We start from the raw sequence: 13,898 nt of genomic DNA, 5'->3' as shown, positions 1-13,898 counted from the left end.
CGGCTTATGACCAAATGAAGTAGTCCAGTGGGTTCAGGTCGGGGGAGGACGGGGACCAGTAAGAGAAGGGTACAAAGTCGTAGTATTCCTTCCGAAGCCAAGCTTGGGTCTCTTTGGACTTGTGGACCGGCGCTGAGTCCTGCTGCCACACCTAAGGTCTGCCAGCGGCCACCTGATTGCACCAGGGGATCAGCACACTCTTCAGCACATCCAGGTGCACTTTGGTGTTGACTTTCAAACCGGCTTTGAAGATGTGAGGTGCATGATGTGGCCGTCACTTGAAACCAATCCAAATACTGTAACCTTGGCCAGAAACTTCGTTGAACTGTGCTATTTAGCGTTGACTCATCCAGATTTGCATTTTGAGGGTGCTGGCAATGGTCCTGTTGTCATAACTTGGATCGGTAGAGAACATGAGTTGTACAGTAGCGCATTTCTGATCTCGCTCGTTGAACATTGTGTCACTTTCAAACATGATAGAAGGCTTCTATTGCTCTTGAGATTTGTACACAACTGACCAACTAGTAGATGGTTTGCAACATAAAATGAAAACTGGTTTCCATCAAATGGAAATGGAATCATGTCTTTTCTAGGGCGACAATTTTATCGTTCCACCATTATATATATATATATATATATATATATATATATATATATATATATATATAAAACTCATATGACCTTGTAACGGGTGTTGTAACCCAAAATCCGGTTTACGACTTCCAGTTGTGCATGCGTACATAAACAAATAATCAATGTGACAATAAAATGTATTGTTTTACTGTGTACATTTTCAGCGTCCCAATTATTTTTTCACGTTTAAATTATCCAAATAAACAATTGTTAATACTTTCTGCATTTTTTTTACATCGTTCATTTCCGTATTACGTTTAAGTTATTTTAACGCAATTTTCTTACAAATAAATCTACTTTAACCCGTTGATAACCATAAGAGCATTTTACAATGGCGATTTACCCACTGCCTTTCCTTTTTTTTTTTTAAATTTATTCTCCATTTTTTAATACACCTTTTTTAAAAAAACATTCATACATTTTCTTCTATACTACTAACATAAATAAATAACCCCGAAAATATGTTTTTTTTTAAAATTTGCGTTACAAATAAATAATCAACACGACAATAAAACATATTGTTTTACCGTGTACATTTTCAGCGTCCTAATTGTTTTTTTTTTTTACGTTTAAATTAAAAGATATATAAAAATTTGAATTTAACTTATTAAAGTATTATGATATCTGTTCAGTGCACATTTACATATAAGTATGGCAAACCACTTATAATTCAATGGCTGTAAGTTTTTTTTTCTTTTCAAAAATAAACAATTATAAACAGAACGACTCATTGAAATCTATTTATATTCTTTTTTCATTTTAATATACTTTGATAGAAATGTTTCTGTTATGTCACAAAAAACTATTTTCTTTACGTCACAAGTGTCACGCGCATACATTAATTCCAGAGCTAATATAACATACTGACCCAACGAGTCACGGGTAGTCTAGTATATATATATATATATATATATATATATATATATATATATATATATATATATATATATATATATATATATGTGTGTGGGGGTGTATAAGGCAATATTTGGATCATTAATGAAGCTTTAAAAGGAGTTTAGTCTGTCTGACCATTATCATATTGTTTATCTTTTGTCTGTATAGAAAACGCGTTTTGTTTAAGTTCCCGTTGGTATCACTGAATGAGTCTAAGGAAAGCCTGCAAATATCAAATAAGTCGAGGCTTTTATAATGCATGACAAAGTCATCAAAACCAGCTGAAAGGATAAAAAAAAACCTGCAAATAACAATTCTTTGTAACTTCTTTTTAGAGTCAATTTAATATGGTTTATTTCTTAAGCTCACCATTAAAGCGAACACTCCCTTTTGCAAAAAACAAAAGAAACAAAAAATGAAAAAATAAAATAAAATAAAATAAAATAAATAAATAAATAAATAAATAAAACTAATAAATAGACAATTGCTTTAGAACATATAAAAACTAGCTGACAAAACCGCCTTTTCTGCAATGTGTACATAGTTGAATAACTTTACTATATACAAAATAAATTCCAAAATAAGACGAGTTATAACATTAATGTGGACTGCAACAAAATTCCCTTCGAAGGTTGCTGCTATATTCATTTATACACGGGAGTAATGATGATGGCCTAATCAAGAAAAAATAAATGATACATTGAAAACACCATAAAGTAGTTAATATAATATGAATAAAAAAAATTATTCAAAGCTCTAGTCCTATACTAGATAGAATAGGTGTGTTTAAGCACAGCATGTCCTCAAGAAAAAAATACTTTGTCTTTTGTTATAGTGTTGCAGTATATGTTAATCAATGACAAGTGCCGAATAGCTGGGAAACACCGGGTAGTCCAGCTAGCATAATAATGATGATGAGTGTATCTGTCTCTGTGCCTGTGTGTCTACATTTCCCTACGCAATAACTCTGTCAATTTTCAGTCTACAGACTCGAAATTTGATATACAGTATACCGAGATTTGGGAAAATTGATGTGATCGGTTTTCAGCCAGAAATTTGGCGATTAAAGGGTCAAAGTTCAATGATTTGATCTTTGAGAACTCTACCAAACTCCTCCGACAATTTTAGATCTAAACACTTGAAATTTTAGATATAGGTTCCTTGGACATACACCTCCAAACACCCGGCAACGCTGGGCACCCATGTGAGTATGTCTATAAAAATGAACGTGTCTGTGTGACTATGTATGTGTGTGTATATGTGTGTGTGTGTGTGTGTGAGCGTGTGTTTCTGTGTGCGTGTGAGTGTGTGTACATTCCCTACGCAATAACTCTTTTTAGTCTACAGACTCGAAATTTGATGTATAGGGTACTGAGATTTGGGAAAATCTATGTGATAGGGTTTCGGCCAGAAATTTGTCTGTTAAGGGGTCAAAGTTCAATGATTTGATCTTTGAAAACTCTACCAAACTCCTCCGACAATTTTGGGTCTAAACACTTGAAATTTTAGATATAGGTTCCTTGGACATGGATCTAACTTAATAGCTTGATTTGAACACAAAACAATAAATGTTAAGGGGTCATAATAGGGTTCAACGTTAAAAAAATTGACCGTTTCTTTTTTTTTTGCTCAACATACACCTCCAAATGCCCGGGCAACGCCGGGCACCCATGCTAGTCTATATATCTATAAAAGTGAACGTGTCTGTGTATCTGTCTGTCTGTGTATCTGTGTGTCTGTCTGTGTGTGTACATTTCCCTACGCAGTAACTCTGTCAATTGTAAGTTTACAGGCTCGAAATGTGATATACAGGGTACTGATATTTGAGAAAACCTATGTGATCGGTTTTCAGCCAGAAATTTGGAGATTAAAGAGTCAAAGTTCAACGATTTGACCTTTGAGAACTCTACCAAACTCCTTCGACAATTTTGGGTCTAAACACTTGAAATTTTAGATATAGGTTCCTTGGACATGGATCTAACTTAATAACTTGATTTGATCCCAAAACAATAAATGTTAAGGGTTCATAACAGGGGTTAAATTTTAAAAAATTGACTGCTTTTTTTTTTTACTCAACATACACCTCCAAATACCCGGGCAACGCCGGTCACCCATGCTAGTATATCTATAAAAGTGAAAGTGACTGTGTGTGTCTGTGTGTGTACATTTCCCTACGCAATAACACTGTCAATTTTTAGTCTACAGACTCGAAATTTGATATACAGGGTATTGAGATTTGGAAAAATCTTCTAATCCATTTTCGATCAGAAATTTAACTGTTAAGGGATCAAAGTTCAACGATTTGACTTTTGAGAACTCTACCAAACTCCTCCGACAATTTTGGATCTAAACACTTGAAATTTTAGATATAGGTTCCTTGGACATGGATCTCACTTAATAACTTGGTTTGAGCCCAAAACAATAAATGTTAAGGGGTCATAATAGGGGTCAAAGTTTTAAAAAAATTGACCTCTTGCGAAATTTACTCAGACAATTTCTGGTTTAAACATTTGAAATTTTACATAACGGGTATTCAGAGATAGGGCAAGCTTTTTCATCGGTGTGGATCGAAAATTTTTGGTTACTAATATATAAATGTATGTATGTATGTATGTATGTATGTTTGCATGTCTGCCTAAAACTTTTGACAGAGGTGACGGATTTACCAAGATCAGTATTGTTTTAAAGTGCGACCTTTCATACGACAAATACCGAAAAATTGGCTACAAACATTAATATCTTCACCTTCAACTGGGAACTTTCGCCGATATTTTTGAAAATCATCCTCTTCTTTCAATTGTCTAGCCTTAATTTAAAAAAAATGTCACTTCTGGTTTGGCGGTGGTCGTAACAGCATAGACGTCAGTTTTTTTCCCCCGTTCTTTTCCTCCTTTGCGATAATTACTTTAATCATGAAAATAAAACAAAATACTGATAGAAGTTTACCCAATAAATATCACGATGACACTTATTGGGTGGATTTCTATCAGTATTTGTTTATTTTTCGAGTTTTGAGCGATTACTGTCACTCTAAATTATAAAGTACTTTATTAAAACAAACCAACTTTAGTTTGGAGATCACAATCGTTGCTCTTTCTATATCCCTGTTTTTCTTTTATCTCCCACTAGTTCCCACTCCCACTTTAAGATTGATTTTTTGTTTTCAGATTTTACAATCATGAAAATAGTTAGCAGGCTTTACTAACCTGTCCCTTATCTCATTTTATTTTATTTTTGTTTTTGAAAATTCTTTCTTTTGGTTGTCTGTAATTTGCCTCACTCCAGCTTATAAGTCATTTTTTTTTTTAATATAAAACTAGCCCGAGTACAGGGCGTTGCCCGGGTGTTTAGAGGTGTGTGTTGAGCAAAAAAAAAAGTTGTAGTAGACAGGCAGGCAGGCTCGAGCCTATGACACGAAGGCGGAAAAGAAAGTGCAGGTGTATGTAAGGGTGTTGGTTGAGAAAAAAAAAAGAAGGAAAATTGCAAGCGCAAAAAAAAAAAATAGAGGTAGTAAGCAGGCTCGAACCCGTATCATGCCAGAGGAAAAAGATGTGAAAAAATTAAAAAAAACTGTCTTACCGATGTGCTCACCGTGGTTGTGATGTCATGAGGTGTTGAAATAACGCATTTTATGCGACGGAGCGAGAGTTGAATGATTTGGAAAAAATGTCAGCGAAAAAACCCGACCCTCCCTGTACAAAAGTGTCCACTTGATGGTGAAGGAATTAATGTTTTTGGCCAATTTTTCGATATTTATCGTCCGAAGGGTCGAGCTTTAAAATAATACCGATCATGTAAAAATCCGTCGCCTCTGTGGAAAGTTTTAGGCAACTATACATGCATGCATACATACATACTGTTATGGCTTGCAATAAGCCACAAAGAAAACAGAACAACGGAATAGAGTTTAAACAATGTATTACTGGAACAACAACGTAAAAAGGTTACAACTGAAAAGAGTAGTAAATGTCACCTAGGATCAAAAGGTCTATGGTTTATATAATGGATAGAACAGTCCATTTGGAGGGTGATTCCCCCCCCCTCTTCCAAGCTGATTTCCGTGGTTGTGGAAATCAGTATTTCTTCCTTTTAGGGCAAACCACCAAGGGGTCTGTGCGCTTCCTCTTTCTGTTGGAGCGTCTCGGTTCTGACATCCCTTTTGGAGGGTCTATGTAAAAACAGTCATACTGCGGTGGTTCTTATTGATCCCCATAGAAGCGTTTCCTGATTTGGTTCAGGTGCCTCTTATGTTGGAACTTTGGGCCCTGAATGATGTATGTAACATGGCCGATTCTTTGAAGATCGTTCCCTGTTCCCAAAAAGAAACGTTATTTCTAAAATGTCTAAAATACACATTATCTCCGCTGTTAAACCATTTCGTTGGCATTGTAGAGGTTCTGTTGTGTACTATGTGTTTGGGTAGCAGTTTATCAAATATGGATTTTATTTTCCGTCCAAACATGATTTCTGCTGGGGATCCCGTATCTGGTTTGTTCGGATTTCTCGTGATTCTGTAAACCTGCAGAAATTGCTGAAGGGGCTTTTCTGTCGATTTACCGGACGCCTTTTTTAATGCCCTTTTAAGCGTATCGACGAAGTGTTCGGCCTGGCTGTTGCTTCTGGTGTGGTACTGGGGTGTCGTAATATGCTTGACTTGATACGTCTTGCAGAATTCTCTGAACTCTGTCGAGGTGAACTGTGTAGTGTTGTCGCTAACCAAACAGTCCAAACAATTCCAATAAAAACCGAGCAAACAATTCCAATAAAAAATTTGTTGTTGTTGCCGTGGTCGGATTTTTACATCTTAGTACCTCTGGCCATTTAGAGTAAGAGTCAACTGCTAGCAGGTAGTAAAAATTCTCCACACATCCCACATAATCGATGTGGATCTTTGACCATGGTTGTTCAGCCTTAGGCCAAGGTTTATATGTTATCGGTGGTGCTTTTGCAGCCAAAGCACAGCCTTTGCATTTGTTCACCATGTCGGTAATATCTTGGTCCATAGCTGGCCATAAACAAAACTTGTCATTAGGCTTTTCATTCTGTTTATTCCTAGATGCCCCATGTGAAAATCCCTGAGAATTCTTTTTTGAAGGGTTTGGGGGATGACAACCCTTTCACTGTATAACAGTAGTTCATCGCAACCAGAAAAAATGTCTGAACTGGTGTCATCCAGTGCTAATTTTTGCTTCGTGGTTTGAATGAAATTGTCATTTAGGGGTTCTGACTTAATTTCTTGAAGTGTGACCGGCAGTTCACAGATAATATTGTTTATCATGGTTTTTACATCACTATTAATATGTAGTGCCATGATTACTGAATCTTCAAGAGGTTCCATTTTGGCAGGAATCAGTCTTGATAGACCGTCTGCATGGGCTAGTTGTTTTGAGGGGAGAAATTGAATTGTAAAATTATAGTTCAGCCGAATAGTTCCCCATCTTAATAGTCGGTTCCCAGTGAATGTTGAGAGTCCTTCTTTTGATCCAAAAATGGATATCAACGGCTTATGGCCGGTTTGGAGAAAAAATGTTTTCTGTACAAGAACCGATGGAATTTTGAAACTGAAAATATAATTCCTAGAGCCTCTTTCTCGATCTGAGAATAATTTTTTTCTGCTGGCAAGAGAGTCTGTGATGCGAAAGCAATAGGCTGTTTTGAGCCATCCGGCATTCGATGTAGCATGCACGCCCCAACGCCATATTGACTAGCGTCGCTAGCTACAATTATGTCCAACTGCGGCTTGAAATGTGCTAGGAATAGTTTTGAAGTCAGAATTCTTTTTATTTCTTGGAATGATGTCTGGCAATCTTCTGTCCACTCCCAAGCCTTATCCTTTTTCAGCAATTCATTAAGTGGTGCGCGCAATTTGTGCATATTTAGGATGACCCCCTGGTAATAATTTGCCAAACCTAAAAAACTCTGCAATTGAATTATGTTTACTGGTGCCAGCATTTCTTTAATAGCAGTCGCCCTATCTGGGTCTGGGCGTCTGCCATCTTTATCGATTATTTGACCCAGGTATTTAGTTGTTTGTAAAAAGAACTCGCATTTATCTGCTTTGATCTTAAATCCATAATCTTGTATTCGACCGAATACTTGTCTGATATGTTTTTCATGTTCCTCCCTGATTTTGCTCACTATGATAATGTCCAAACGATCTTAGAAAAAAACTTGCCGCCATTTAATTTTGTGAACACTTCTTCTGGACTAGGTAATGGATAGTGAAAATCTTCTAAGGACCCATTGAGTCTGGTCGCAAAGTCGGCGCAAGCACGAATTTCCCCAGACCTTTTCTTTATGTAAACTGCTGGAGCAGCCCACTCACTATATTCAATTTTAGCCAGTATACCGATGCTTTCTAATCTGTCTAGTTCCTTTAGATTTATTCTGTTCAGGGACATTACGTTTCTTTTTAAACACCGGTTGTGTGCCAGGTTTCAACTTAAAATCTGCGGCCATTTTTGTACATCTCCCCAGGCCAGGAGTAAATACGTTTGTGAATTCTTTTTTAAAACAAGTTATAAGTTTCTCCGTTTCTGCTGGGCGGGTATCTATTTTCTTGCAGAATGTGGATATAGGAAGATCCCAGAGACGGAACTCCTCCATGCTGTCAGAACCAAACAGGTTCTCACTATCTTTTAGCACATACAATCTTAGTTTTTTTGTTTTCTTCCCCCGTAAAGTGACGTTTGTAATTAATTCACCCGTAAAGTGACGTTTGTAATTAATTCACCTTCAAAATGAACATGAAATTAACAGCCGTTGCCGTTCTGTTAGTTTTTAACATAGTCGGTTTTCGTAATATTTTCTACGTTTTGAGATTTATTATTGAAAGATCCGATCCACTGTCTAATTGGAATTTAATAGCCTTGCTGAAAATGTTAACTGTTACATATTTGCATAGATTTTCATCTACAACATCTTTAGTTCTGGTTTGACGTACACGGTTTCTATTCTGAGTTTTCCTACGGTGCAAACTTTTATGACCGATCTTATTGCATAAATGGCATCTTTTTGTTAAAAATGGGCAATCCCTTACCCAATGTATTCCACCACATCTGAAACAAGTGCTCGGTACTTTTAGTTTTTCTGAGTTTCGGTGGTTAATGTCTGTGTGCCATTTCGACGGTTTTTTCTTAGTTACTTTTTTTATATTTGCGATGCCTGCTTCGATATTTCTTGCATCTTTTTTTATAATTTCTACTTTTTGACAATTCTCAGTTAATTATTGAAGTGTTAAGTTCGGTTCATTTTCTAATTTTGTAAGGACTCTGTGCCTGATTTCCACATCTTTTCCCGAGGTTAACCCTTGCACAAACACAAGACATTTAAAATTGTCCGCTGTTAGTTCAGACAACTTAAAGTCATCACAGTGTTTGTTCACTACAGCTGCGTAGGTGGCGAAATCGTTATTATCATCTTTTACCACATTCAAACATCTCCAACGCTTATGGAAAAGAGACGTTTTCGGCGAGAAAAGTTCTGTTAATAAATTTACCGTCTCATTGAATGATAAATCTGCTGTTTTCTGAGGCAAGATGTAATCCACGAATTTCTCATACTCAGCCGTTTCCAATTTTCGTAGTAGAAGTCTGGTTTTCTTTTGATAAGACCAGTTACTGCAGTCAATATTAAAAAAATCTTCATAATACCAAAAATATGCTACGAATGATTTTTCCTCTTCCTCGTATTTAAAATTGTCTATCGTGGTCTATATTGTATTCTGAGAAAATGCTGAATTGCTTTCCGCATTCACATTATTCTTAACAATTTCTGTAAGCAATTCCTCTGTTCATAATTGACGTTCGGCTAACTGTTTTTAAACTTCTAATTGACGTTTGGCTAACTGTTTTTGAACTTCCTTTTGCTGTTCCTTGGTTCGTATTTGACATTCCACTAACTGTTTTTGCAATTCCTTTTGCTGTTCCTCGAATCGTATTTGACGTTCAGTCCAGGGTTTTTCGGATTGTGACTGATGCTTTGCGGCATCGATATGCAACTTGGTCAAATGTTCCAACGCTACTTTCAATTCGTCCATTTTGCTTTGTCAGCATTAGCAATTTCAAAACGTTCGCTGAATTTTACAAAACCGTTTTATTCTTTCTTATTTCTTCCTCCAGACAATAAAACGGACAGAAATAAACATAAATCTAAAGAAAAAAAAATGCCCGATTTTAGCAGCGAAAACCACAAATTCTTTTCCAAAAGTATAAAAATTTACCTTTCTAAGTCGCGACAAACCTTTTTCTTTTTGCAAAAGTACATCGCTATCTTTGAAAATCGTGACAAACTTTTTCTTTTCAACTCTTTTTTTTGTAATGATCTGCGTTTTTATTTGTTTTTTTTAGTTACCGTGAACCTTTCAGTTGCAAGTGTTATGTTAGACATTTCCTTAGGCTTGATAACATTTGAGTCCGACGTCGTTAGTATTTTTAGAATACTATTTCAACGCGAGTATTTTTTTTCAATGTCGTTACTGGTTTCGATTTTAGTATGCTCCTTGAATCCAATGTCGTCAGTGTTTAGTTTTTTAGAACACTGTTTTAAAACGTGAGTACGTTCTCCGAATTCAATGTCGCCAGTGTTATGGCTTGCAATAAGCCACAAAGAAAACAGAACAACAGAATAGAGTTTAAACAATGTATTACTGGAACAACAACGTAAAAAGGTTACAACTGAAAAGAGTAGTAAACGTCACCGAGCATGCGAGGGTCGCTCTGGTGTTTAATCCACATCTGGGATCAAAAGGTCTATGGTTTATATAATGCATAGAACAGTCCATTTGGAGGGTGATTCCCCCACAACACATACATACATACATACATATATGCATACATACATGGTGATTGTCACTTCTTGACCATCTTTCCATTGCTTTATTGTTGATCACTCAATCATTTTCATGTATTTTTGAAATAACTTTTTTTTTTAATTATGTACACATATATACACTTACACACACATACATATATACATGTGAAGATGTGATCAAGATGCATCAATTCCTATTTTTTGTGGGAACGAAGGTGGCTCTTCAGACCAGCCCCGCTCTTACACAGTCTGTTGCAAAGGTCACACTTAAGCTGAGATTGAGGGATGCCAACTGGTGCTGTTCTACTGTGGAAGCTCATATGACGCTTCAGGCCTCCACTCGATTTACAGACAACAGAGCAAACAGAACATCTGTGTCCTGCAATGTTTTCCCCATCAAAGAAAGATTGATCTCCATGTGAACGCTTGTGGCTAGCTAGGCCAGCTCCAGATAAAGTCATTTTACCACATAAATCACAGGTGTGGTTCTGCATGAAATCCTCCGACAGACCTGATATATCTGACAGATTTTTCTTCCGGATATCATGCTTCATTTTTGCATGCTCATATTTTTTCTTCTCAAAACTATCACAGCCATGATAGACCAAGGAGCGCCACTTTTTACGATCTTTGGAAGCACTTTCACAACTGAACAAATCAATACCAAGAGCTTTAAGATTATCTTTGATGTTATCCTTAAAGTGTTTCCTCGGTTTATGTTGTGGACGCTTTCCTTGTGTAATTTCACCATAGAACAGGCGCTTTGGCAATATATCATCGTCCATCCTTGTCAGATGTCCAGCCCACCTCATCTGGTTGCGTATAATCAACTTCTCGATACTGTGTCATTATCGAGGATGTCAATAGATTGAATAAGATATAACGACAGATCAGCTTCTATAAAAAATGGTGTCTTTATTTACATCTGGCAAACATGAGTACACCGGTAAGGGGGCGTAACTATAGCCGGTGAAAACTCTTGTTCAGTCCCTCATGCAACAGATACAAGGTACGTCAGCTCGCATGAGAACATCCATATCAGGTATAAAAGTGCTCCACATGATGCCCAAAATGTGTCTGAGGAATTTCTGGTGCACTCTCTCCATGACTTTTATGTGTCTACCATAAGTTGTCCAGGCCTCAGAAGCGTAAAGCAGGGACGGTAAAATACAAGATTGATAGATACTGATCTTTGTGTGAATAGTTATACCCCTGTTATACTCGCTTCTCTAAGCCACCAAAAGCTTTAGTAGCACGCTGTATCCTATAGTTGACCTCAGCATCCAGGGTTCCATCTCTGGCGAGAGTACTACCCAAATACACAAATGTGTCAACCACGGCAAATCTCTGGTTGTTGACAAAAATATTTGGTTCCACATACAAACTACTGGGTGGAGGTGTGAACATGACCTTAGTCTTCTTAAGACTAATAGTAAACCCAAAAGACGCACAGGCCCCCCTGAAAACAGATCCATGATACCCTGCATATTCCTCTCACCATGGGCTACGAGATCGGTGTCATCCACATAAAGCAATTCACGAACCAGGTGCTGAAAGGTCCTTGTAGAAGCATGAACACGACGAAGATCAAAGACCCTACCTGTGGTTCTGAAGCACAAATAAACACCTAGAGAACATTCCCTAAAGACATACGATAACATAGTTGCAAAATAAATTGAACAAAGTGTAGGTGCTAGGATATCACCCTGCTTCACACCATTGTCAACCAAGATGGGTTCCGATAGGCATCCGTTTGAAGTTCAGGCGAGCCTTCATATTAGTGTGGAGCTCCCTGAGTAATCGTAGAAATTGAGGTGGGCATCCTAACTTCCCCAGAATTATCCATAGGGCACTTCTGTTCACCGTATCAAAAGCTTTAGTCAAATCAACAAAACCTAATAAAGTGGAACACTTCTTCTGCAACTGCCGAGCAGAGAAGATCATGTCCACTTTGGCTTTCTGGAATGACGGATGGACAAATAAATATACTTTAACAATCTATTGAGTAGAACTCTGGAAAATACTTTGCCAACTGCTTCCAACAAGCTTATCCCACGATAACTTCCACAGTTGGTCCTGGGCCCCTTTCCCTTGTACAGTGATATAAGAATTGCATCAACCCAATACTGATGGACGGGAACACCCTTCTAGACATCAGTGATAAGATGAAGAATTTCATGAACAAGTTTATCACCCCTATGTAAGAGGATTTCCGCAGGAAACATACATACATACATACATGATGGCAGCAAACCCGTTCTCAAGTATTGCCACTACTTAATACATCTCTAGCTCAAATGAAGCAGGCATGAGCACCACTAGCAGCACGTGCCGGACGGTCACTTCTGTTGTTTACATAAATGATTATGTATGTGATTTATATAAACAAAGTTCATCTATTTGTGAGTGTGAACATAAAATGAGTTTGTCTTACCGTGCAGATACTTATTTAATATCATTATGAATGAGTAGAGATCAGGATGTCCTGTGGAAGAGATATGAGAAAAGAGATTGACTCCAAGTAATTTAAAGCGCCTTTTTATTTACCAAACGCCATCTTACCAGAAGCCCCAGCTACCGGAAGTGTCCTCAACTGTAAACCCGCAGTAAATGTCTTTCGTATATATATATATATGTATGCATATATATGCATATAAATACATATATAACATCCCTCCTCCCAAGGTCCTTTGCTGTTGAAATGCAAGTTCACTTAGCATATATAGTCTTGCATCCATCTGGGTTGATGTATTGGTTGTCCTGACCTTGATTGAACTCCTAACTCTGGAGTTGCTGGGTTTGGTGTTCCTGCTCTTGGTTGATGAACTTACTTGGGTAAACCAAATATTGTGTCAGGGTAAGGTTGTGCTGTTAGTACCTTTGACGAGGTACTAGCAGTAGATCTCGGCGGTTTCAGCGTATAGTTCTGCCATTATCTATCAGTACCAAGTATGACCTTGGTTGAGAGCAATGATCAATCACTTTGCCTATCCTGGACCAATTTTTCCCATCACATACTCTGATGTGATCCCCTATCTTTAGCGAAGGCAGCACATGCTGATATGCTATTTTACCTTCTGCATGTTAGTTGGGGATGATCTGCAAAGATCATAATCATTATTTCTTATGCTTGGAAGAAGTGTTCTCAATTGGGGGTTCATCAGTTTAGCTGCTGGTGAAGGAGAGTTATTTTTGCCAGGTGTTGTACGTAAGGTTAGTAGAGCAAGATATGGATCGTCTCTGAAAACATTTGTGCAGTGTTTTCTTCACTGTTTGGATGGTTCTCTTGACTAGACCATTAGATTGTGGGTATTCTGGACTGCTAGTTACATGGAAAAATCCCATTTTGTAGCAAATTCCTTGTATTGTTGAGACTTAAATTGGGGGCCATTATCGGATATTATCTGTTTGGGTATACCATGGCTCGAGAAGATATGTTTTGTGTTTTGTATAGGTTATTACTGGTGATGCAGTTGTATCAGTGAGATGGCTGAATACAAAAATTTTGAGTGGTAATCCATTACCATGAGGTAATCTTTCCTCCGCAGCCCGGTTGG

The sequence above is a fragment of the Euprymna scolopes genome, chromosome 21 (assembly GCF_053919585.1).
Source record: "Euprymna scolopes isolate OS-2025 chromosome 21, ASM5391958v1, whole genome shotgun sequence".
Classification (NCBI taxonomy): domain Eukaryota; kingdom Metazoa; phylum Mollusca; class Cephalopoda; order Sepiida; family Sepiolidae; genus Euprymna; species Euprymna scolopes.
The sequence above is the reverse complement of the archived record's forward strand: the minus strand, read 5'-3'. Positions refer to the sequence as shown.